This window comes from Sus scrofa, chromosome X, assembly GCF_054392235.1.
Source record: "Sus scrofa isolate SSC_HxYL_T2T_F1_AM1 chromosome X, Sscrofa_HxYL_maternal_Yorkshire_Landrace_v2.0, whole genome shotgun sequence".
NCBI lineage: Eukaryota > Metazoa > Chordata > Mammalia > Artiodactyla > Suidae > Sus > Sus scrofa.
Window position 1 is genome coordinate 29,190,274 of NC_139401.1, and position 24,070 is coordinate 29,214,343.

A 24,070-nucleotide genomic window follows, 5' to 3' on the forward strand; every position below is an offset into this window, starting at 1 on the left:
TACATGAAGCAAAGGGAACCCCTTCCTAAAAAGGAGAACAACAACAACAAAAAAAAACATGATTGTCCTGTAGTTCTGAGAGGGCAGAGGAAGTTCAATTATAACTTCAAAGATGAATTTGATAGTATTCAGTTGCCCTTTTACATTTGGCAAGAGTTGATTCACCTGTATGAGAAGCAAATATCTGCTCATAAATGGATTGGTGATTATGTCTAGTAATGGAAAGTGGTATATTATTTCCAAACAAAATGTTTACAAATAAAATGTTAGGGATAATATGTCTTTCTCCATTAGTAGATATCCTGGCATCTACCCATAACAACTATAGGCATAACTTCTTAAAACTACAGAAACTGTCATTTACAATGTGTAGTGTTCTAAGACTTAGGATTCATAGGCCAAGTGGTAATATTAAGAGTTTTCAATTATTATTTCTAAAAAGAAATCATGTTTAATTAAGCACTTGTTGAATGCTTGTCATATGACCAGAATAGTGTTAGACCAAGCTGCAAGTAAAACCAAGACTGTTCTGTGTGAGTTTAAAGAAGAGCTGTTTTCAAAAGCAGGATCAAGCAAGGCCTCATTGTGAAAATGTTAGGTGAGCAATACCTTAGTTAAGAAGTAGGGTTTAGGCAGACAGACATGAAGTAGAAAGGCATTGCTCAAAGAATAGTATTAGGAGAAGCATAGCGAGGGTAAAACATACGTTGGATTTGGGAGTTGGGCAGCCAGCTGAAGCAGTTGAGCCAAGTGACCTTATGAAAAAGAATAGTGCTAGAAAAATTATGAATTTAGATACATTTTCACTAAAGTGAAACCTTTACACCACTGAAGGTTTAAAAAGAGAAAAGAAAGAGAGCCCAGTTGGGAAGGTAGTTTCATAGTAGACTGTAGAATGGATAAGACAAAAAAAAAAAAAAAAAAAAAAAAAACAGTAGCCAGAGAACCAATTGGGAAATGAATTACCAGGTGAGAATCTATTACTAGGTGAAAAGAGTAATAGATTAGGATCTGAAAAAGGTCAGAGTTGCGGGGAATCAGAGAAAATCAGAGGTACAAATCTTGTTAATAAATCAATTAATAGGAAGTAAAGTTGACAGAGAGAGGAACAAAAAGCAATGTTTATTATGGCTGACTGGGAGGAAAGTGATGCCAGGAATGACAACTACAATGTCAAAAAAGGAGCAGTATTTGAAGGAAATATTTTGGCTCAAACTGCGGTTATAGAACTGTAGTCCATTTTGGCAAGACTCTGCCAAAATTGGACATAGCGTTAGTGAGGTGATTGGGCTGGACAAGCATTTGGGAGATCTCTTGGAAAGGAAATCAGACCATTAGTTGTCTGAGAGATAACTTCTCTTTTTCGACCTGTCTCACATTATTTATGTAATAAGGAAATATACTAATTTCCAAATGTCTTATTTTCCTCTTGAGGATAGGAGATGTGTTTTATTTATCTGTGAGTAATCAGTGATGGATTCAATAAGTTCTTGCTGAATTCCAGAAGAATAGTTGCAATGTTTTTGAGAGTATCTTGTTTTTCCTAATATAATGAAATTGTTTTATATAAATGTATATTGTGTCCTTAAAAAAGCATTTTTAGGAAATTTGCTACAACCATATTATCATATTATTATCTAATCTTTCAAGTTTCCAAGCATTTTTAACTGATTTTAACTATTTAAAAACATAATTATAAGATGTATCTAAGAAAACCACTGATTATTTTCACAGTTGAGTTGTACCCATTAAAAATCACTCATCCACAAATGTATATTATCAGATTAATATTCCATTAAAAGATATCATGAATTATGCCTTTTCTCTTTGCTACTACCTATTTTTCTTCTCCTTCTGTCCAGAAAAGAAAGGCACTATATATACATGTTATTAAAATAATTAGTAACTGAATAATTTTGACAACATGTTAAATAACTGGGGATATGTCCGAAGCTTTTAAAAGTTAATTGACTTGGAGTTCCCATCTTGGTGCAGTGGAAACGAGGAGCCATAAGGTTGAGGGTTTGATCCCTGGCCTCGCTCAGTGGGTTGGGGATCCAGTGTTGCCGTGAGCTGTGGTGTAGTTCGTAGATGCAGCTTGGATCTGGCGTTTCTGTGGCTGTGGCCGGCAGCTATAGCTCCAATTGGACCCTTAGCCTGGGAGCCTCCATATGCCATGGGTGTGGCCCTAAAAAAAAGGTAATTGACTCACTTTTTCAACAATTTCTTTAAAATACTCAAACAGTCATATATTTGGTATTGATTTGGAACTGTGTCTATTTACATTTGAATTCCTGTGACCTGCTTACCACTTTTAGATTTTACATTGTTTTATTCTTCCTTTGTGTGTCTTTCCATGCTATATTGATTTTTGAGTGTTTGAGGGACTTCCATTCTCCACCTCATTTAAGTGTATTTCATCCTACTGCATTTGTCATCAGCAAGTCACAAAAAATGGTACACAAATGTCCATATAATACAATGTGATTTGAAACAAGAGAATTACACTTATTTATGGGTATGGGATTTTTATCCTGGGTTGTTCAATGTAGTTAGAAAGTAAAGAGTTATTGGACTTTTTTTTCTTATAAAAGGAATGAGAATTTTGAATGCCATCTAGAATAGTCATTCCAAACATTTAAATGTCAGGAACCAGGTGAAATATCGGAAGGAAGGAAGAGAGGGAGGGAGTTCATTAAGTTCTCAATTTATTTATTTTGCCAAATTGTATTATTAAGAATATAAGCTGGGAGCTCCCATTGTGGCTCAGGGGGTTATGAACTCGACTAGTATCCTGACGATGCAGGTTTGAGCCCTGGCCTTGCTCAGTGGGTTGCAGATCTGGCGTTGCCGTGAGATGTGGTGTAGGTCCCAGATTTGGCTAGGGCGGGGGAGATCCCACATGGCTGTGGCTGTGGCTGTAGCTTAGGCTGGCAGCTGTGACTCTAATTTGATCCCTAGCCTGGAAAAATAAACTAACATCTGTTATAAGTGTAATCTGTAATATCTTAAATGGGCAAATTAAGATCCAAAACCCTGGAAGTTCTTGAGAGAAAAGACTAGTCACTTTAATTGAACAGATTAAAATTCATATTTTTAAAACTTACTATATCATCCTCTCTCTTCCCCTAAATTTCACATCTAAGAATATCTCAAGACTGCTACTGATTGTGTCCTGCCTCCAGGAATAACTTTAATCATAATACCTTTTATTTTTTCCCATGCTAAAATAAAAGTTTTGACAGTGAAAACTAAAATGCACAATTGCATTCCTCCTGTCTTTGGGAGTGGAATGTCCTCATTGATGTGTGTGTTTGCATATTTCATTTACAATGCAAGTGAAACTATTTTTATCACAGTTACATGTGCTCTCACTTTGGAGTCATGTTATAAAAGCCATCTTAAATAAAATATAAGCACCCTTACTACACAATTATGCATCTCCTGCTTGCCCATCCTCCTTTGGAGTAATTTTGGCTTCACCACCATCTACTGGTTGTTTGTGACTATGGAAACAGTGGTGAGTTGAGCCATTCAGTATAGTAATTTCCAACTCTTTTGTCTTTACTCTCTGGGAAATTCCTTAAACTTTATCTCCCAGCCCTCTTAATGATTTATTTTTTTCTTTTGTTATTTACTTTTAACTATTACATGCTTTTATTTGTTTTCTACATGTATCTTTTTCTATAGCAGCCTCCTCTTGTCTTGTGGAGGCAATAGCTTCTCTTCTCTCTCTGAGGGTTATTTAAGTTAGATCATTTGTTTTGTTTTGGGGGGTTGCTTTTTTCTGTGCATTATCTTTATTCTCCCCAAGAGAGGAGAGATGTCTACTTGTTTGCATGCTTGGGTCTCCCTCATGTTAAAGGCTTCCCTCAATTCTTTGGTGGTCTTTGCTTGTCTGCTCATCATTAAGTGTAAGGCAGTAAAAAGATGCTTGGGAATTCTTAGCCTATTGATTTGGGGCTTCATAGTTTGTCTGGCTCTTTGGGAAAAACCTGCTGTTGGTATCTTTGGGTCTTTTATTTTAAAGTGGGGAGATTCACAGAGATGAATCGTCCAGTATTCTTCGTATCTGTCTGCTTCTAATAGATGAGTGGGAGAAGATTTTACATTCAGCATAAAAGCATGACTTCAGTTGTGCAGAGACTGTCTTTGACCCTCTCCACAGAATAAACTTCTAGTTTCTGTCATGGTAGAGAAAGGAATTGATATCTAGTTTATTGTTTAAAATATGTTTCAATAATCCTTTTATTTTTTTCCTTATTCTCATCATCCCTTCCAAAGATATCTAGCATCATCAATCCTGCGTTGATAATCATGTTGTTTCCTGGCATCAACTTCTTTAGATTAGGATTCAGCTTTTCCAGGTCTTCTAAATGAGTTACTGCTTGTTCATTAACTGACTATCTTCTAAAATTCTGTTGCTATGATTCCCTACTCTGCCTCCTTTATGGGTTTGCACCTAATTAAAAAGCCCTTCATTTATATTTTCATGTGTACTCAGGAGGAAAAAATATCCCTGCATTTCTGTGTTCATTCTACCATCATTACCTGATAGTCTGCATGTAACTTGAGGAAATTGGTTCTTGACATTTTATAAGATGATGGCATAAAAATAAACTGTCAACAAGTCTTCCTAGAGGATTTATGAGCTTGAGCAATAATTGTAATACCCTCTATTAGCTAATCTGACACAACTCTAAATTAAAGTGAACCCAGTTATGTTTCCTATTGTTGGTATGCTATGAACAATGTGAGTGACAGTCATTTTTAATTAGTCCATGGAAAATTGCAGTCATGTACCTAAATCCCATTAGTGGCCACTTTTTAACATCCATAACTTGGAAACACTGAAACCATTCCTTTCTTTTCTTCCTTATTTTTTTAAATGTGGTAGAGAAGGTCAACCATGTTTTGTGGGTTGGCATTATTGATAGGATGCTTTTATTTGGCTTAGCATTTTCTTATCATTTTAGCTTAACTGTCCACTGTGAGAATAAGCTTATTACTTTCATGTAAGATTTGTTAAGCAGCACTAGTCATACCTAAAATCCAGCATGAGGAGTGACTTATCCTCATTTCAGAAAAATTCATACACACAATATAATAAGCAGCTATTCTTTTTTTAACCTTTTAATACATATTATGGACAGTGGAATCAAAATAGAATCTATTGTGTCATCTCTTTAGAACCCAGACACTTCTGTACACTTGGAGAAAGTGTACCCTGGAACTAGCTATAAATGGATCCTGCTGAGTCCTGCTTTTTCTCAATCATCTTATCCTGTCAAATACAGGACTTTTCTCTTCTTCAGTTTCTAAATGATAAAGATTTAGTTTCAGCTTGTAAATTCAATTTTATACTTTATTACTAGAGCAAGATATTTCCTAGTATTGATCTAGTTTCTATATTTACGAAGGGCCCAATGTGCCTGCCATATACATACAGATATCAATCAGGGGGCATGTTATTCCAATCAGGGAGGTTGATGCCTGTATGTATGTGTGTATATATAATAACATAGTGGGAAGGATATGGATTGAGATCTTTAGGTTATGTTATGGGTAGAGATCTTTAAGGACACCATAAATGAGAAGGCCATGTATGCTTACAGGGGTTGGACAAGCCCGTTCAGGTAGTGTTGACTTTGAGACTCAAAGATGAGTATAGTTTCCCTAAGTAGAGAAATGACACTAGACCAAAAAAAAAAAAAAAAAGTATCAGAAAAGACTTATAAGTATCAATAAATCTGAGTTACTACAATAAAGAAATGCCCTGGAATGTAATGAAAATCCACCTTCAGATCTAACTGTAACAATAGCTAACACTGAATATGTTTTATGTCAGACACCATGTTAAGAGCTTTTCCGGAATGATCTCATTTAAAACACAAACTATATTATCAATCACATCTTCAGGATGAGAAGCTTGAGGCACAGAGACATTTCCCAAGTTCACAGTTACTGATGAAAATAAGACTTGAACCCCAGTGGTCTGATGCTAAGACCTCCGGTATTCATTGTTATGCTGACAAGTGACAGAAATACTTGCTTCTGGGAAATGTAATTATTCTTCGGCTTTCAATTATATAAGTTTGGGATATGCAGTACCCAAACAAACATCACATGTGGGATTGTGGTTGGCAGTGGTGATAAAGATCCTTAAACTCTTGCTCTTCTTAGTGTTAAGTAATAACCACTTCTTACATTTTAGTGGAAAACTTTACTATAGGTCACAATATTTATTTTCATAATAGAAGTAAATAAAATCTCTTTTGGTAAATTTAAATACCTATCAGTCAAGTGGGAAATTTGTGGAGTGCCTTTCCCTGTGGATAAAAATTTAAAGCAAAGTGAGGCCTTAGAATGGGTTTCTCACATTGGCACTATTGATATTTTGGGTGAAATAATTCTTTGCTTTTAAGGAAGGGTGTAAACTATAGGATATTTAGCAGCATTTATGATCCCTACCCACTAGAGCCCAGTAGCATTCACCCAGTTGCGACAATCAAAAATGCCTGTAGACATTGCCAAATATCCCCTGTAGTTAAAAAACAAACAAACAAAAAACTCACACCACTCAGGTTGAGAAACCACTGCCTTATGAAAATCTAGTGCAGTTCTTCAACTTTACACAAGAAAAGAATTGAAGTGCTGTAAGGAAGGTCACATAGCTAAATAGTGGCAGAATTTTGATAGATCTCAGGTCTCCTAATCCCAAACCCATATTTCACATACAACAAACTGCCTAAGGCACTGTCCTCTATTTAAAGTGATGCCTCCAGAATATATGGTTTTAAAATTGCCCACACATTGTCCGTAACAGCTCAGTAAGATAGGTTAGACAGGTGGTATAAACCCAATGGCATCACTGAAAGTACGCAACACAAAAAGTTATGATTTGTCCAAGATCACATGCTTAATAGGGAAAAGAGCCTGCACACAAGATTTCAGATGCCAGCTTTGTTGCTCTTTCCAAATCATTGCTTGCCTCAGTGGATGGGCATGGGCTTGATTGGAGCAAGGAGCAAGAGAAAAATTATTGGTGAACTTTCATCATGCTTTTGCTTCCAGCACTCTGACCCTGTATCTTTTGCAAGCAGAAAAATGCCAATAGTCTTTTGTAAATTGGTAGGGAGAAGGGATTCACAGTGCTTTCAAGGATGCTTTCTATTTACTATCATATTTAGCTATACTTTTTTCTTATCTCTGAATAATTAGAGAACAAAGGACCTCAAAAACATAAAAAATGATTATATTAAATGATTTTTTTTCCATTATAGCTTGTTTACAGTGTTCTGTCAATTTCCTACTGTACAGCATGGTAGCCTAGTCACACGTACACATATACATTCCTTTTTCTCATGTTATCATGCTCCATCATAAGTGACTAGATATAGTTCCCAGTGCTATACAGCAGGATCTCATTGCTTATCCATTCCAAAGGCAATAGTTTGCATCTATTAACCCCAAATTCCCAGTCCCTCCCACTCCCCCCCCCTCCTTGGCAACCACAAGTCTGTTCTCCATGTCCATGATTTTCTTTTCTGTGGAAAGGTTCATTTGTGCCATATATTAGATTCCAGATATAAGTGATATCATATGGTATTTGTCTTTCTCTTTCTGACTTACTTCACTTAGTATGAGAGTCTCTAGTTCCATCCATGTTGCTGCAGATGGCCTCAACTATAGGAACCTAACTACTATTTATTTATGAAGACTTACATAGTGATATAGATGAAGTCATATTCTGAAACTTCTCCTGTCTTAGATTTTGTCATAGGTCTCTGTCCTGTAGTGATATGAAATCTAAATATTTCACTGCCAACCTTTTTCTGTTCATCATTGCACTGCCAAAAGAGAGGCCTTTATGGAGATAAACGATCTCACCTTGGTCAAAATCTTAGCAGGTCATCAGGTAGTCTCAGCCCTTTCTGAGAAGTGAAGAGTAAGCAGTTCTGAATAGGCCTTCCAGCTATTAATCTGCAGCATGATTATCTGTCTATTAAAAACAAACTTAGTCTGAAAGTTCAAATTCTATTTAGTTTGTGTAGTGGCTTACATAAAACTATGAACATGATTAAAAGAAAAATTAGGTTTGCATATCTGCATAATAATGTTTCAATTTAAAAATGTCCCTAAGCTAAGAGAAGACCTGTTCATTATGTTTTTAACTTATCATTGCCATCTGTGGGCAAAATGTTTGTATATGTGTGTCTTTGTGTTGTCTGTGCATGTTGCATATATTGCCTAAAACAAAAATTGGTCCAAGGAAATGGAATCATCATCTGTAAATATCAGGAATAAATTCAGAAATGATCTGTATATACTCCAGAAATTTCAAAATTAAGGGATTTTAAAAAATCCTCTTTGCAGTTGTCAATTCTAGAGCCAGTAGAACAGAATACACATCTGACTCCTTACATCTAATGAATCACCAGGTTCTGTTGACAACATTTCCTAAATATATCCCAAACATCCCCACTTCTCTCCTTCACAGCCGACATGAGCACATTAGCCACTGTCAGCATCTCATTAGGAGTACTGCAGTTGCTTTTTAATTATTCTTTTACATCTACTCTTCCCTGTTTCTAACTAATTTGGCCCAAAGCAACCAGAATGACCAATGTAATATGGACCTTGGCATCATCCTTCTTAAATCCTTTCCATGGCTTTCCAATGTACTCAGAATAAAATTTCAAATTTTTTAAACAGAACATAAGAGCTGTTATGTGTGTAACCTAGCTCTCCCCAATCTCTTCTTTTATCCCTTCCTCACTAATTCCCAAGAACACACTACCATACATCAGGATCTTCTCAATTAGAGCCTTTACACATGGTCCGTATTTCTTTCCTTTTTTTTTTTTTTTTTTTTTTTTTTTTTTGTCTTTTTGCTATTTCTTGGGCCGCTCCCGCGGCATATGGAGGTTCCCAGGCTAGGGGTCAAATCGGAGCTGTAGCCACCGGCCTACGCCAGAGCCACAGCAACGCGGGATCCGAGCCGCGTCTGTGACCTACACCACAGCTCATGGCAACGCCGGATCCTTAACCCACTGAGCAAGGGCAGGGATCGAACCCGCAACCTCATGGTTCCTAGTCGGATTCGTTAACCACTGCGCCACGACGGGAACTCCCGGTCCGTATTTCTGGAATGTTCTTTTCCCATGCCTTCATTTGGCTAATTTAAACTTATTATCCATTTCCAAGCTTAAATAGTACATCTTCTAGGAATCTTTCTATGATTTCTTCCAGAATATCCTCGATATTCATTTGTAGTAACTTGTTCTGTTTCATTTTTTTAATATAATGATTTTTATTTTTTTCCATTATAGCTGGTTTACAGTGTCCTGTCAATTTTCTGCTGTACAGCATGGTGACCCAGTTACACATACATGTACCCATTCTATTTTCTCCCATTATCATGCTTCATCATAAGTGGCTAGACGTAGTTCCCAGTGTTACACAGCAGGATCTCATTGCTAATCTATTACAAAGGCAATAGTCTGCATCTATTAGCCCCAAGCACCACGTCCACCCCACTCCCTCCCCCTCTCCCTTGGCAACCACAAGTCTATTCTCCAAGTCCATGATTTTCTTTTCTGTGGAAAGGTTCATATGTGCCATATATTAGATTCCAGATACAAGTGATATCATATGGTATTTGTCTTTGTCTACAAAACATGGAACTCTGAAATTTTTAAATATCTGTCTTTTCCAGTAGACCCTAAATTCCAAGATGGCAGTGTTCTAAGTCTGTTTGCTCATAGTACATCACTAGTGGTTAGCACAGTGCCCGGCATATAGTAGGCATGCTGTAAAAAAGTTGAATGGACAAGGAAGAAAGGAAGAAAGAAAAGTTAGGAGTAAAAAGGTCCTACCTTTAGTAGTCTAACTCTAAACTTCTTTTTTCAATTTTTATTACTTTTTCCATACAGATAGAAAACCTATATAGTATAATGACTATTACTAACTTGATAAGTGAAATAACTTTTAGAAGTAGGCAAACAGCTTTAAGTTTTGAATATATAATTAAGACAAATATTTTGTATACATATGGAACCTAAAAATAGCCATGTTTCTTGTTAAGTATAGAATTTCTGGTTTAGTTTTATTTTTAAAGTTTAATTCATCTCTTTCAACACATCATTCTTTTGCTAGAACATAATTCAAAAGTCTTGGAAAGTGCCAATACTCTTTTGTAAATTGGTAGGGAGAAGGGATTCACAGTGCTTTCAAGGATGTTTTCTATTTACTATCATATAGAAAATGCCAATATATGATAATTATTTTATCGCAGCTGAATGTGAGATGAAATACCATGAAGGAATTTTCAAACTGGATAAATCATGACTCTTTAAACTTTCACGCACTTTGAGAATATAAAAGAATCTAGAATGAAGAGGCAGAGAAGAGCTGACAAGATTTCTTTTTTTTCTTTTTTTTTTTTTTTTTGTCTTTTTGCCATTTCTTGGGCCACTCCTGCAGGATATGGAGGTTCCCAGTCTAGGCGTCTAATCGGAGCTGTAGCTGCCAGCCTACGCCAGAGCCAGAGCAACGCAGGATCCGAGCTGCGTCTGTGACCTACACCACAGCTCACGGCAACGCCGGATCCTTAACCCACTGAGCAAGGGCAGGGATCGAACCTGCAACCTCATGGTTCCTAGTCGGATTCGTTAACCGCTGCGCCATGACGGGAACTCCGACAAGATTTCTTTAGAGAGCTTCTGGGGTGTCTCCTCTCCCTCTGGTTGGGGTGAGCAGTCTATCTTCTACCATGCAATTCTAAAGGGTGGAAATTTTAGGTGGCCCACCAAGAGAGGTTAATGTGTGCTTTCTGGAATTGGGAAATGCAGTACATTTATGTCTCATTCACACCTGTGAAAGTTAATGTATGTTTGCTGGAGGGTGGGTTGGAAGGAAGAGAGAGAAGGAGAGGGAGAGAGAATGAAGGACCAGAAAGTGATACTCCTGTTGGGGGGTGGCAGCAGGGGGAGGGGTAAGAGGCATGAGTGTTTCCCATGGAGAGGATTTAGTCCACATGGAAGAGAAAGCCTATCTGGAGACATTTTTTAATGTTAATTTATTATTATATTTTTCCTCTGTACAGCATGGGGACCAAGTTACATTTACATGTATACATTTTTTTCCACTCTTTGTTCTGTTGCAATATAAGTATCTAGACATAGTTCTCAATGCTACTCAGCAGGATCTTATTGTAAATCCATTCCAAGTTGTATTCAATAACCCCAAGCTCCCAATCCCTCCCACTCCCTCCCTCTCCCCCCTGGTGGCCACAAGTCTATTCTCCAAGTCTGTGATTTTCATTTCTATGGAAAGGTTCATTTGTGCTGGATATTAGATTCCAGTTATAAGTGATATGGTATTTGTCTTTCTCTTTCTGACTTACTTCACACAGTATGAGAGTCCCTAGTTCCATCCAGGTTGCTCCAAATGGCATTATTTTGTTCTTTTTGTGGCTGAGTAGTATTCCATTGTGTATATATACCACCTCTTCCTAATCCAATCATCTGTTGAGGGACATTTGGGTTGTTTCCATGTCTTGGCTATTTTGAATAACGCTGCAATGAACATGCAGGTGCGTGTGTCTTTTTCAAGGAGAAGTTTGTCCAGATATATGCCCAAGAGTGGGATTGCTGGGTCATATGCAAGTTCTATGTATAGATTTCTAAGGTATCTCCATACTGGTCTCCATAGTGGCTATACCAGCTTACATTCCCACCAGCAGTGCAGGAGGGTTCCCTTTTCTCCACAACCCCTCCAGCACTTGTTATTTGTGGACTTATTCATGATGGCTATTCTGACAGGCATGAGGTGGTATCTCATGGTAATTTTGATTTGCATTTCTCTAATAATCAGGGATGTTGAGCATTTTTTCATGTGTTTGCTGGCCATCTGTATATCTTCCTTAGAGAAATGTCTCTTCAGGTCCTTTGCCCATTTTTCCATTGATTGATTGGCTTTTTTGCTGTTGAGTTGTGTAAATTGCTTATATATTCTAGAGATTAAGCCCTTGTCGGTTGCATCATTTGACGCTATTTTCTCCCATTCTGTAAGTTGTCTTTTTGTTTTCTTTTTGGTTTCCTTTGCTGTGCAAAAGCTTGTCAGTTAGATTAGGTCACCATTGGTTTATTTTTGCTCTAATTTCTGTTGCTTTGGGAGACTGACCTGAGGAAATATTCATGAGTTTGATGTCAGAGAAAGTTTTGCCTATGCTCTCTACCAGGAGTTTGATGGTGTTCTGTCATATATTTAAGTCTTTCAGCCATTTTGAGTTTATTTTTGTGCATGGTGTGAGGGTGTGTTCTAGTTTCATTGCTTTGCATGCAGCTGTCCAGGTTTCCCAGCAATGCTTGCTGAATAGACTTTCTTTTTCCCATTTTATGTTCTTGCCTCCCTTGTCAAAGATTAATTGACCATAGGTGTCAGGGTTTATTTCTGGGTTCTCCATTCTGTTCCATTGGTCTGTCTGTCTGTTTTGGTACCAGTACCACACTGTTTTGATGACTATGGTTTTGTAATATTGCTTGAAGTCTAGGAAAGTTATGCCTCCTGCTTGTTTTTGTTTCTCAGGATTGCTTTGGCAATTCTGGGTCTTTTGTGGTTCCATATAAGTTTTTGGATTGTTTATTGTAGTTCTGTGAAAAATGTCATGGATAGTGTGATAGAGATTGCATTGAATCTGTAGATTGCTTTTGGTAGGATGGCCATTTTTACAATATTAATTTTTCCAACCCAGGAGCATGCAATATCTTTCCATTTCTTTACATCTTCTTTAATTTCCTTGATTAGTATTTTATAGTTCTCAGCATGTAAGTCCTTTACCTCCTTGGTCAGGTGTATTCTTAGGTATTTGATTTTTTGGGGTGCAATTTTAAAAGGTATTGTATTTCTGTACTCCTTTTCTAATATTTCATTGTTAGTATACAGAAATGTGACTGGTTTCTGAATGTTAATCTTATATCCTACTACTTTGCTGAATTTGTTGATCAGTTCAGTAGTTTTGGGGTTGAGTCCTTAGGGTTTTCTATGTATGGTATCATGTCATCTGTATACAGTGACAGTTTTATCTCTTCTCTTCCTATTTGGATGACTTTTTATTAATTCTATGCAACCTTTGATTAATGAAGAATATAAAAGTTCATTTCTCAAGTATTTATTATATCACATACTATGTTGCTAGCACTGAATCAGCTTTGAAATAATTATTTTAATTTTGGGGACAAAATAAAATTCAACAAGAAATTTTGGTGGCCTGTTACCCATCAATATTTTTTATTGTTCATAGTCCAGAGTCTATAGTAAACATGAAAATTTTAAGTATCATTTTATTAGCATTATTTTTAGGACCAATTGATCCCCAAATTTAAGTTATTCTTCTGTGACATGTGAAGTGAAAAGAAAAGTTTATTTTTCTATTGTCTTCTTTTAATTAACCATTTCAGTATCATGTGCTATCTAAACTTGCTAAATCAACTCTATAATATCATCTTCCTTTTAATTTTATCAGTATATTATCTGAGAATAAGATAATATCAGAAAATATCTACTTTTGAATGAACATATATTCAAATTAAAATAATTCATAAAGAAAAAACAAAATTTCAAGGGATGAAGCTATACACAGCTAGCATACTAAATAATAAATACTTTTATGATAAGACAAGATACGTCATACACTGAAGAATGATACAGATACAAAATTATATTAATAGATTAAAATAAAAAGTTAAGTCTAATAAAGAAACTATCAAGTCTAACTATAAAATTCTATACTCAAGTTTAACAACGTGCTATATAAATGCAGACTTAAGTATATTAATATTGTTAGGAATTAATTGATGATGATCATATATACGTGTACTGTGTGGACTTAAGTATTTTACGGATGCTTAGCCTGTGTGAAGAGGAGACATTTTCAATCAAAATAGAGGGTATTTTGATATTAGCCATTCTGGCAGGAGTGAGGTGCTATCTAATTGTGGTTTGATTTGCATTTCCTTGGTGATTAGTGATGTTGAGCATTTTTCATGTGCCTCTTGGCCATCTGTATATCTTCCTTGGAAAAATGTCTATTTGGATCCTTGGCCCATTTTTTAAACAGATTTTTTTTTCTTTTTGGTAGTAAGCTGAATGTGTACTTTATATACAACGGATGTTAACCCCTTATAGATATATGATTTGCAAATATTTTCTCCCACTCAGTAGGTTGTTTTTTTCATTTTGTTGATAGTTTCCTTCACTGTACAAAAGCTTTTTATTTTTTTAAATTAAAAAAAATTTTTTTGGCTGCCCCACTTCATATTGAGTTCCTGAGCCAGGGATCAGATCTGAGCCAAAGTTGCACCCTAAGCCACAGATGCAGCAACACTAGATCCTTAACCCACTGTGTCAGGCCAGGATTAAACCTGCATTCCGGATTGTCTCCAATCCCATTGTGCTGCAGCATGATTCCAAAAGCTTTTTAGTTTGATGTAATCTCATTTGTTTATTTTCATTTTTGTTTCCTTTACCTGGGGAGATATAGCTGAAAAATCATCACTAAGACCAAAATCAGAGAGCAACTGCCTCTGTTTTCTTCTAGGGGTTTTATGGTTTCAGGCCTTACATTCAATTTTAATCCATTTTCAGCTTATATTTGTATATGATGCAAGATAATGGTGAAAAGTGGGAAAAATACTAAGAGGCAGAAACTTCCAGTTATAAAACAAATAACACATGGAGATGTAATATACGGAATAGTTAATATAGTTATTCTATAATTATATTATAGTTATTATAATAACTTTTAATGATGATAGATGATAACTGGTCTTATCATGGTGATCATCTCATAATGTATTTGTGTCAAATCACTATGCTGTACACCTCAAACTAGTATAACACTGTCTATCAATTGTACTTCAAAAAAATAAACAACCAACAATGACCAAAGAAAGATGAAGATATTTCTTGTGGATCATGCATGGGCATGCTATGTTAAAATTTAAGAACCAATTTTTAAGAGGGGTACTGAAAAATTAAACTGTGTTCTGTTGTAAGTAACTAGGTTGATAAAAAAAAGACCTAAAAACTCTTTGATAGAAATGAGTTGGATGTCTAGAAGATATTATACTAAGAAGCGAAGACTTGCGCATGAACACATGAGATCAAATATTTGAGTAGCTGTTACATGGAACTAGATTAACTTCAATTTACTCTATAAGTCAGAGCCATCAAACTTTTAAAGGTCAGTTGCAGCTCAACCAAAAGTTATTTTTAGCCAATTGAATTTTCTAAATATGATAAAGCCTCAATTGTAATTAGTGGAGGAAATTCCTGATTCCAGTGGAAGACTGAACTATAGCTCTCCATAAGCCATTCATTTAAAAATATGTATTAAGTATGTGCTAGGTGTTGACTTTAAAAAAAATGATAATGGTAATATTAAAATCGTGAAATTTCTGATAGACATTTAACACATATACGTTTGATAATGAACTTGTGATAATTACTACATTACATATATTACATTTATATATACTATATATATTACAATATCACATGTATTACATGAGTGTATCTACAAAGTCTACAGATCTGCACCAGGTAAGGTGAGTAACCTGAAAATACTTACATGAGAAGGTATTACTTGATTAAATTTTAGGAATGGATATCAGCAGTTTTATTAATTTGTATAGAGCAGAGGATTTTCTTAGAAGCAATGAGAAAAGTGACCTGAGGAAGTGGGAATTGAAGAGAAGCAAAGAATAGGATAGAACAAGGGTCTCAAAGTGTATCATCTGGACCAGCAGCATAAGCATCACCTGGGAATTGTTAAAAATGCAGATTCCTGGATCCCCCTCTAGACCTGCTAAAGCAGAAACTCTTGGGGTGAGGCCCAGCAAGCTGTGATTTAACAAGCCTTCCAGGTGACTGTAATTCATGCTCAATTTGAGAACCCCTGGTGTAGACTGCTGGTGTGAAGTAGAGTTTAGATATGATCTGGAAGTCAATTCATCATCACTACACATCAGTGGAAATGAAGGATGAAGAGATCTCATAGCTTATAGCATCCGTGTGATTTATTGGCTAACTTATGTAATGCATAACCTGGAGCACTTAAAATAGCCCATGTTGAAACTCTTGCTTTGAGAAGTTCCCGTCATGGCTCAGTGGTTAATGAACCCGACTAGTATCTGTGAGGACATGGGTTTGATCGCTGGCCTCGCTCAGTGGGTTAAGGATCTGGCATGGCCGTGAGCTGTGGTGTAGGTCGCAGATGCTACTCAGATCCCAAATTGCTGTGGCTCTGGCATAGGCTGGCAGCTACAGCTCTGATTTGACTCCTAGCCTGTGAACCTCCATATGCAGTGAGTGCAACCTTAAAAAGACAAAAAAAAAAAAAAAAAAAAAGAAACTCTTGCTTTTTATGTCTACCATTTTAAATGATAGAGCCGGGTGTTGCTGTCTGCCAGAAACAATGCCTATATATTTTGTTTTGCAGATAATGAATTCTTTCTTCCTCTAAAACAGTGTTGGGTAATGTTCCAAAAAAGTAATTACAGGCCAGTTAGTAAATATATGCTGAGACAGTAGTGTGCCAGATAGCAACAGCTATGTCTGCCACTGCTGATTAATCAGCTAGAGAACAGATCTCTCTTTTTTTTTTTTTTTTTTGACTTAATATGGGATAGGGACTCCATTAAGGACAGAATTAGTTCTGTTACTAAACATAATCCCCCACTGTTTTCATCTTCAAAGGTGTGTATTTTCTTTTGTTGTCTAATAGAATGACAGTCAGGGCTGCCACACTTTTTACAAATTGCTCCTTCACCTCCTGTCTTCCTCTCTTATTCAATCAATTTGTCAAAATGTAAGATATTATGAAAGTTTGGGGAGTTAGAAATCACAGGCAGTTCAATTTCATTTTCATATAAACTTAAGAGTAAATTATTATATTGTAACAGCTTATCACTTTAGACCTAAATTACAGCAAAGTAGTTTGTAAATCCCACAGCAGAGATAGAATAGTCCATTTATGTAGGCATGTTTCTTACATTTTGCTGTAAGTCTCAGATTTAGCATATTTTAATATATTGGTTGGAAGGATATTGTCATGATCTGCTGGGCTTTCTGATTTTGTTTCTCTCTAATCTTAAAATTGCTGAAGCTAGTTAAAGACCCATTTTATGTTCTGCTGCTTCACATTCTAGGATTATTCCTGTTTTAAGTGAAAGGAAATATATAAGAAGTGGTATCTGGAAATGGAAGTGGCCATTGAGTCATTCTAGCTCCTTGTTCTATTCTCATGTTGTACTTCTCTCTGATAATTAGATCCTTGCCGTGTTACTTGGGATCAGACCTTTTCCTCATACTCAATAATTGCTCTAGAGCTCTGCCTTAATTCTCAGCCTTGCTCTCTGTTATAGGGAATTCCTGCCATAATCTCCAACCTAACTTCCTCTCAGCTACTGATTACCTGTCCATCCAAATAGTTATTAGATCATTCCACATACCTCAATTTGATTTGCACTTATCTTGAGCCATCCTGTTTTGTGATCTTAAGGATTTGAGTATGGTCTTTTGTTGGCTCTTAGGAAATCTCTTGAGAGTCAACCTATAGTGGATGCTGTTGGTACCCTACTTAGATGCTCTTAACCAACAGGCATACCCATTTTCCATCTGCTGAGAGTATTTAGTTATAACTCACATCTGTCAACACCATCACCATCGTTCTGTGGAGAATTGCCTTAGACTAGAGGTTCTCAAAATTTAGCTTGCTTCGGAATCTCATAGAAGACTTGTTAAAACAGGCAGCTGGGCTCGGTTCACAGTTTTTCATTCCATAGGTCTAGGGGAGAACCTCAGAATTTGTATTTCTAACAAGTTCCCAATGATGCTGATGCTGTTGGTCTGAATAACAAACTTTGAGGGTAATCAATCTAGTCTAAATAGGAATTTATTTGTCCCCTTGTCCCTGGAGGCTATGTGTTCCATCTCCTCTTCCCAAGGCAGACTATGACCAGTGACAGATTGCCACCAGTTTATAAAGGGCACGTCTCTTGCCTCAAGGTGAGACTATCTCTGTTTCATACATGCTCCTGAACTGTCTGATCTGATCTAAATTAAATAGTCACCATCAGAAACCACATTTTGGCTTAGCTTTTTACCACTACCATATCCTACTACTTTTATTCTCCTCTTGAAAGCACTCTTTCAATAAATTAGATGAACAAAATCTCCATTTAAGACCATGCTTCTTGAGAGCATAACCAGAGACTTGTACCTGCGTATTTCTGATTTTCAGTCTCTTTAGTTCAGTGTATTCAACAAACTTGTATTGAACACCTTTGAATATTCCAGGTGGTATATGGTACATAGGAAGTAATTAAGACCTAGCATCTTTTGCAAACAATCCACAGTTTAGTCAAAGTGTAGATACATAAATATACAAATAAAACATAGGCTGATGCTATGCTTCACTAATGCTGAGAATGTGAAGCTATAAGAGTTTGATCTGAGCCTTGAAGAGTGTTATATACTGAGTTCTTAGAGGAAAGAGAGGCTGAGATGGAGATTTGTGGGTAGGAGGTTTACTGGAGCATGTTTGGGGGAACACCAGTGAGGAAGTAAGATAGCATGATTGTACAGGTGCAGAGGTTAGGTGAGGCCTTAGGAAAATCCATGAGGAACTGTGCAGATGTCCAGAATTAAGGAAAGGGATCAGTTACTAAATGTGTATTGAGAGGGGCATAACACTGGGAGAAGCATTTTTTTTTTGGCTAAAGGATGCTCGAAGGGGGACTCAACTGTAAGGTATCATTAGCCAGTTCTTCCAGCTGCTAAGGAAATGTCTCAATCCTGTAGTAAGGATCTGGGTGATGAAGCACAGCATCTAATATAGGGGAAAAATGGATACAAGGAAAGATCTGTCCTCAGACACCTTATCCAAGGACCACAGTAGTAGGTTCTACCTCATCAGGGGAAGTTTGGGGATCCACCATGAAGATTACACACACACACACACACACACACACACGTTGATTCCTGGAGACCTGCCCTTGTGATCATCTCATTTAATATATACTGGCTCCAAGCCAGATAACCATCAATCCTAGCCCACCCAGTGGGAATTTTAGTTGAGTTTATTCTTAAGCACTAAATTTCTCAAATATCACAAATGCTAAAGGCAAGATAAACCCAAGATTTCATAAAAATATATCCGGTAGACAGACCTGAAAGACTACCAAACCTTGTTGAAATGACTCTGAGGAGCAATGCAGCAGATAACAAATCTGCCTATAAGCAACAATCTTTAGAATAAACATATGTCGGCCCAGAGTTCAGAGGCTAAAGTCAATTTAATGAGAAAGCTGTCGCTATTCTTTTTTTTATGTGAAGTAAATGTATTCCAAGTAGCCAAAGTCACAGCCTAATGGTAAACAGTCTGGCTGCAGAGCTGAACATTTGTTTTATGCTGTTCTCAGGGTCACGAAAGATGAATGTGAGTTACCTGGATTGAGCAGAATTCTATCCAGTGTGTTGTAATGCATGGTGATAAAATTCGAGAACCTAATTAAAGAGGACTGATTTGAATATAAAATTGTTTATTTTGCAATTATCCATGCCACACATTGAAATTTTCCATTGAGATAATAACAGCACATTATTTGTAGAGCAGAATATAAAATCTTAGTGAATAAAGGGCAGGCTATTAATAAGTCTTCATAGTTAATTACACAATGTTAGGACAGCAGAAGGAAGATTCAAGTAACCCCATACCTATCCAGAGTAAATCTTGTAAAAATTCACAAATTTTATTTTCCATATTTAGGGCTAGAAATCCAGCCCATGCCAACACCCTCAAAAGGATGACATATAAAATTGAATTGTGATGATCATTGTACAACTATAAATGTAATAAATTCATTGAATAATAAAAAAGGATGATATAGATCTGTGTCTCTCCCTGCAGTAGCTGAAATCTGTCCTGATGGAATGGCCTCTGGCAATATTATGAATCAGCATGAAAGAAGAGCAGACTTGGTTTCTAGAAACTCTCTGCCCTCTGAAATGCATGTTTAAATTATCTCATGGCAAGGCCAATGACATTCAAGGATTGATAATGAAGTTAAAAAAGTGAAAATGTTTCTCCACTTTAGGGAAGGTCTTTTGCCTGATCAACATTATGTAAACATTTTGCCAAAGAAAGAGTAGTACCAAAGTTCTGCAGCCAAATTATTATAGAACAGCAAACTGCTTTTATGCCCCCAATGCTCTGGTCCAAAGTTTGGCAAACTGACCCTTGGGTCATGTCCAACCTGCCACTCATTTTTATAAATACAGTTTTATTGGAACATAGCTATGCTGTAACTGTCTATGGCTGTTCTTGTGCCACAGTGGCAGAGTTAAGTAGTGTGAAGTAGACTATATGGCCCACAATGCTTAAAATATTTACTGTTTAGCCCTTTACAGAAAAAGTCCACTGACCCTTGCTCTAGTCTCTTCTAGTTCAAAGTATTCCAGATTTATTGATGTTAAGAATTGCCTGGAGTACTTGTTAAACCTACAGCTTCCCAAGCCCCTCCTTGGAAGATTCTGATACAGTGAGTCTGTGTGAGACACAGAAATGTGTATTTTAACAAGTACTGGAATTTTTAAGAAACATTGGTCTAGCTATTTTATTCTCTATATTTTTTCATACCTTTTTATGTTCATCAAGTCCATATTCTTTTCATCCATTTCTTCATCTCCCCACCCAAGTGTGAGGCACAGACCCATGTACTGTGTACTGTGTCATGGATCAGGTATGCTAGAAGCAGAGTCTATGACAAAGATTTGGGTGTGCATTGTTCATTGACGGAGCATTCTTAGAAGCAAGCAAGGAAATTATGGAAGTGAGATCCGGTAGGAAAAACAAGGTTAACAACGTTATGGTCTCAGCTGGACATGTACTTCAACCTAATCCCACAAGGAACTCTGCAGTGTGAGTTGTGCTATAGAGTTGTTCCCACCTTGAGGCAAGAGATCTGGCCTTTGGTACATTCTCCCCCACCCCATGACATCATTTGGATGTAGGGTGCTCTTGAACAAGGGATAGCTGGGAGCTATTAACAGCAATAACTGAGGCACATATAAAGGAGGATGGGGGGAGATGTACAGTATCCAATGCAAGACTTATACTCCCCCCCAATGAAATTTAGATAGACTTGTAATGTGCCTTCCAGAAAGTCATACCTATGATACTCTTTAAAAGGTAATTTGAAATATGTTTTTAAATAGTAAAAATTTAGAAGTAATAAATGTATTTGCTAGAATTGAGGTCTTCATCATTCTTCCATCTTTGAAGAGTAAGACAAAAGTATGTCTCATAGAAAAAGAACTTTTCCAGAAAATAATCATTGTTTTGTTGACCAGTGTCTTTGACCAGATAAGATCTTTGGTTATGATTATCTCTGTTAGGATGACATTAGGTTCTTATAAATTTGAATGCATACAAATGTTACAGAGGCCCACTTGGAATAGGACTTCTGGCACAGAACATATTTTTCCTAGCCCCAACATTGCATAGTAGATCCACTAGTATTGTAGAAGAATCTATAAGTAAAAGTTACATTATGAGAATATAAAATGAAGATTAACTTTCCATAATTATGATTTACTTTCCAAAGAAGGATAATAGCTACCACTACTAGCAAGTAGCACATTAGTTATTACTATTAGCAAATTCTCCCAAAAAGCAAAGGAGGCATCATTTTCCCCATCCTCATCCTAAGTCACATAGCTAGTCAATGGTTGAGCTGAATGTTTTGTAGAAAGGTTTCCACAGACCCTATTAAAAAGTTGCCTTGTTTATTTCTCCCAAGTTGTTTGAATAAAATTAGAACTTACAAGCCTCAGACAAAGACTCTTTCAGACATTTCCACGTTATATGGGTTTTGCAATAAATACCCTTTAAGCTCTCAGGAGAAGTTAGTGGTGGGAGGAAAAGGAAAATGTAATGTGTTAAGAGTTATGCTCTTAATCTTCTCTCCCCATTTCTCTCTTTCTGAAAGATAAGCAGAGAAAAGATCTGTGACTCCATGAGAGGCTGTGTGAAGTGAGCACCTCCCAGGGTGCTTTCTGGAGTCTTTCTGTGAATGCAATGGGGGCAGCTCAGGGAAAGAATATGGAAAGTATTATACTGTTTGATAGACTTGGCAGAATCAAGTTAAAAACAGGACCTAGAATCTTATCACTGTATTCTGCTTTCTGTCTCCTTGAGGCAAAGTTTGCTTAACCTTTTCTTGAAATAAACACTATGTGAAATAAGAATTTTTCCCCAAACAACTTAAGGACATTTTCAACAACTTTGAAACAGAAAAAGCAGCTAACAAGATATGGTTACTCAGAGTAACTGTGTTTTTGTAAGTTGGTGACAAAAATAGAACTTTGATTTTATCTCATGTATTTGGGGTAAAGAGAGCAAAAGGCATAATATAATGGTGAGAGAAAAAAAAAGAGAGACCTGGCAAAGTCCAGGATTTTCCCAGGATTCTGCTGTGAACTTGGGATTCCAAACCAAACCCAGCTAATTTCAAAACCACTGCCCTTTCCAGTTTGCCATGTCATTCTCTTACAACTCTACTTAGACAGGAGTGAGGGAGTGGCATCCCTGAAATTGACCCTCACCAAGGGAAGGCTAACTAAATATTGGGGCCAGTGAACTACCTCAGGGAATGAAACCAGAACACAAGGACAAGAATCTGTTCCTGGGTCATCTCTCCCATGAAGTCTTTCCTTCTCTCTTTAGGTAGATTTAGGTGAATCTTTTCTTTCCATATATCTGTAATGCTTGTGCTGCATTCTTCTATTTTAAAACTTGGCACATGGCTATACCTCTTTAAAACTCTTTTTCAAATGTACTTTATCAGAAGCCCACCAAAAGCAGGTTTTATGTTTTGTTCAATTCTGTATGCTGTGCTCCATGAATTCAGTCATTCATTCAAAATCTATGTATCGAGTGCTTATACATAATGTTTTAGGTGCCACAGATGAAATAGTGAAAAAAAAATTGACTGCAATTCTTGCCTTTAATGAGCTTTCAATTTAATGATGGAGATACTGTATTGTATATTCTATACAGATGAGTGCTGAGTTCCAAAATGTACGCTAAAAGGTGACTGGAGTGTTTGGGAAAGGGGTGACATTTTAGACAGATAAGGGAAAGCCTCATAGAGAAGGTGGCATTTGCTTAAATGATTAAGGAAGTGAGGAAGTAGTCTACAGATATCTGGAGGAAAAGAAGTCCAAGGATGATAAAGGTAAAGACCTGGAGGTAGGAGCCTGCCTATTGTATTCCAGGAATAGCAAGGAGGCTTTTTAGGTCTGGAGTAGAGGCCACAAGCAGAAAAGTAATAGGAGATGAGATTAGAAAGGAAAAAACAAGGTAGAGGCAGAGGCCACATTTGGCCAAAGCAAATCCATAACTTTAGCTTTTTCTTCGAATGATATTAGAAGCTCTTCAATGGTTTTCAGCAAAAGAGCTGTATGACCCTTCAATTTTAACAGGATCACATTTATGTTAAAATTATTAATGAATTAATTATCATGTATTGAAGAAGTGGACAGAGACACCAGGGTTTTGATTGAATTGGAGCAATGGATTAGATCAAGCCTAAGCACATATTCCTAGGAGCTGAGGATTCAAGATGGAGCCATGAGTTTCATCAAGTAGTCAAGGAGAAGGGAGCCACAGAAAATGAATCGTAGATAAGACCCATTTGCCCTGAAAGTCTTATGTAATGTACACTGCTACCAACATATGGAATAATTTTCTTGGGGCGATATTAACTGAGTTTAGGGAATATGAGCAATTCCTATATAGCAACAAGATAGGTGAGGAAAATTGTAATAAGAAGATACATCCCACCTATATCTCAGTATCCAAGATTGGGCCCCTATATCCTATATATATAGTAGAGAGCTCTGTACCATTTGGGTACTTTAAACATGCTTGTTGATGACATGCTGAGGCTTCTTTTCTTTAAGTCACTGTTGAGTATTTTCCTGGCTACCATATAAAACCCTT

The 24,070-nt window shown here is 36.7% G+C and overlaps 1 protein-coding gene and 1 long non-coding RNA gene across 3 annotated transcripts in view; both read left to right on the plus strand.

Moving 5' to 3' along the window:
• The window catches only part of IL1RAPL1 (interleukin 1 receptor accessory protein like 1), a 1,404,779-nt gene that overhangs the window by 1,126,125 nt on the left and 254,584 nt on the right, over positions 1-24,070 (plus strand). The window lies entirely within an intron of this gene.
• Positions 990-5,089, plus strand: LOC146394526 (uncharacterized). Its single transcript, XR_014835222.1, has 2 exons — positions 990-1,187; positions 1,300-5,089. It is a non-coding gene; the product is annotated as an uncharacterized LOC146394526 (long non-coding RNA).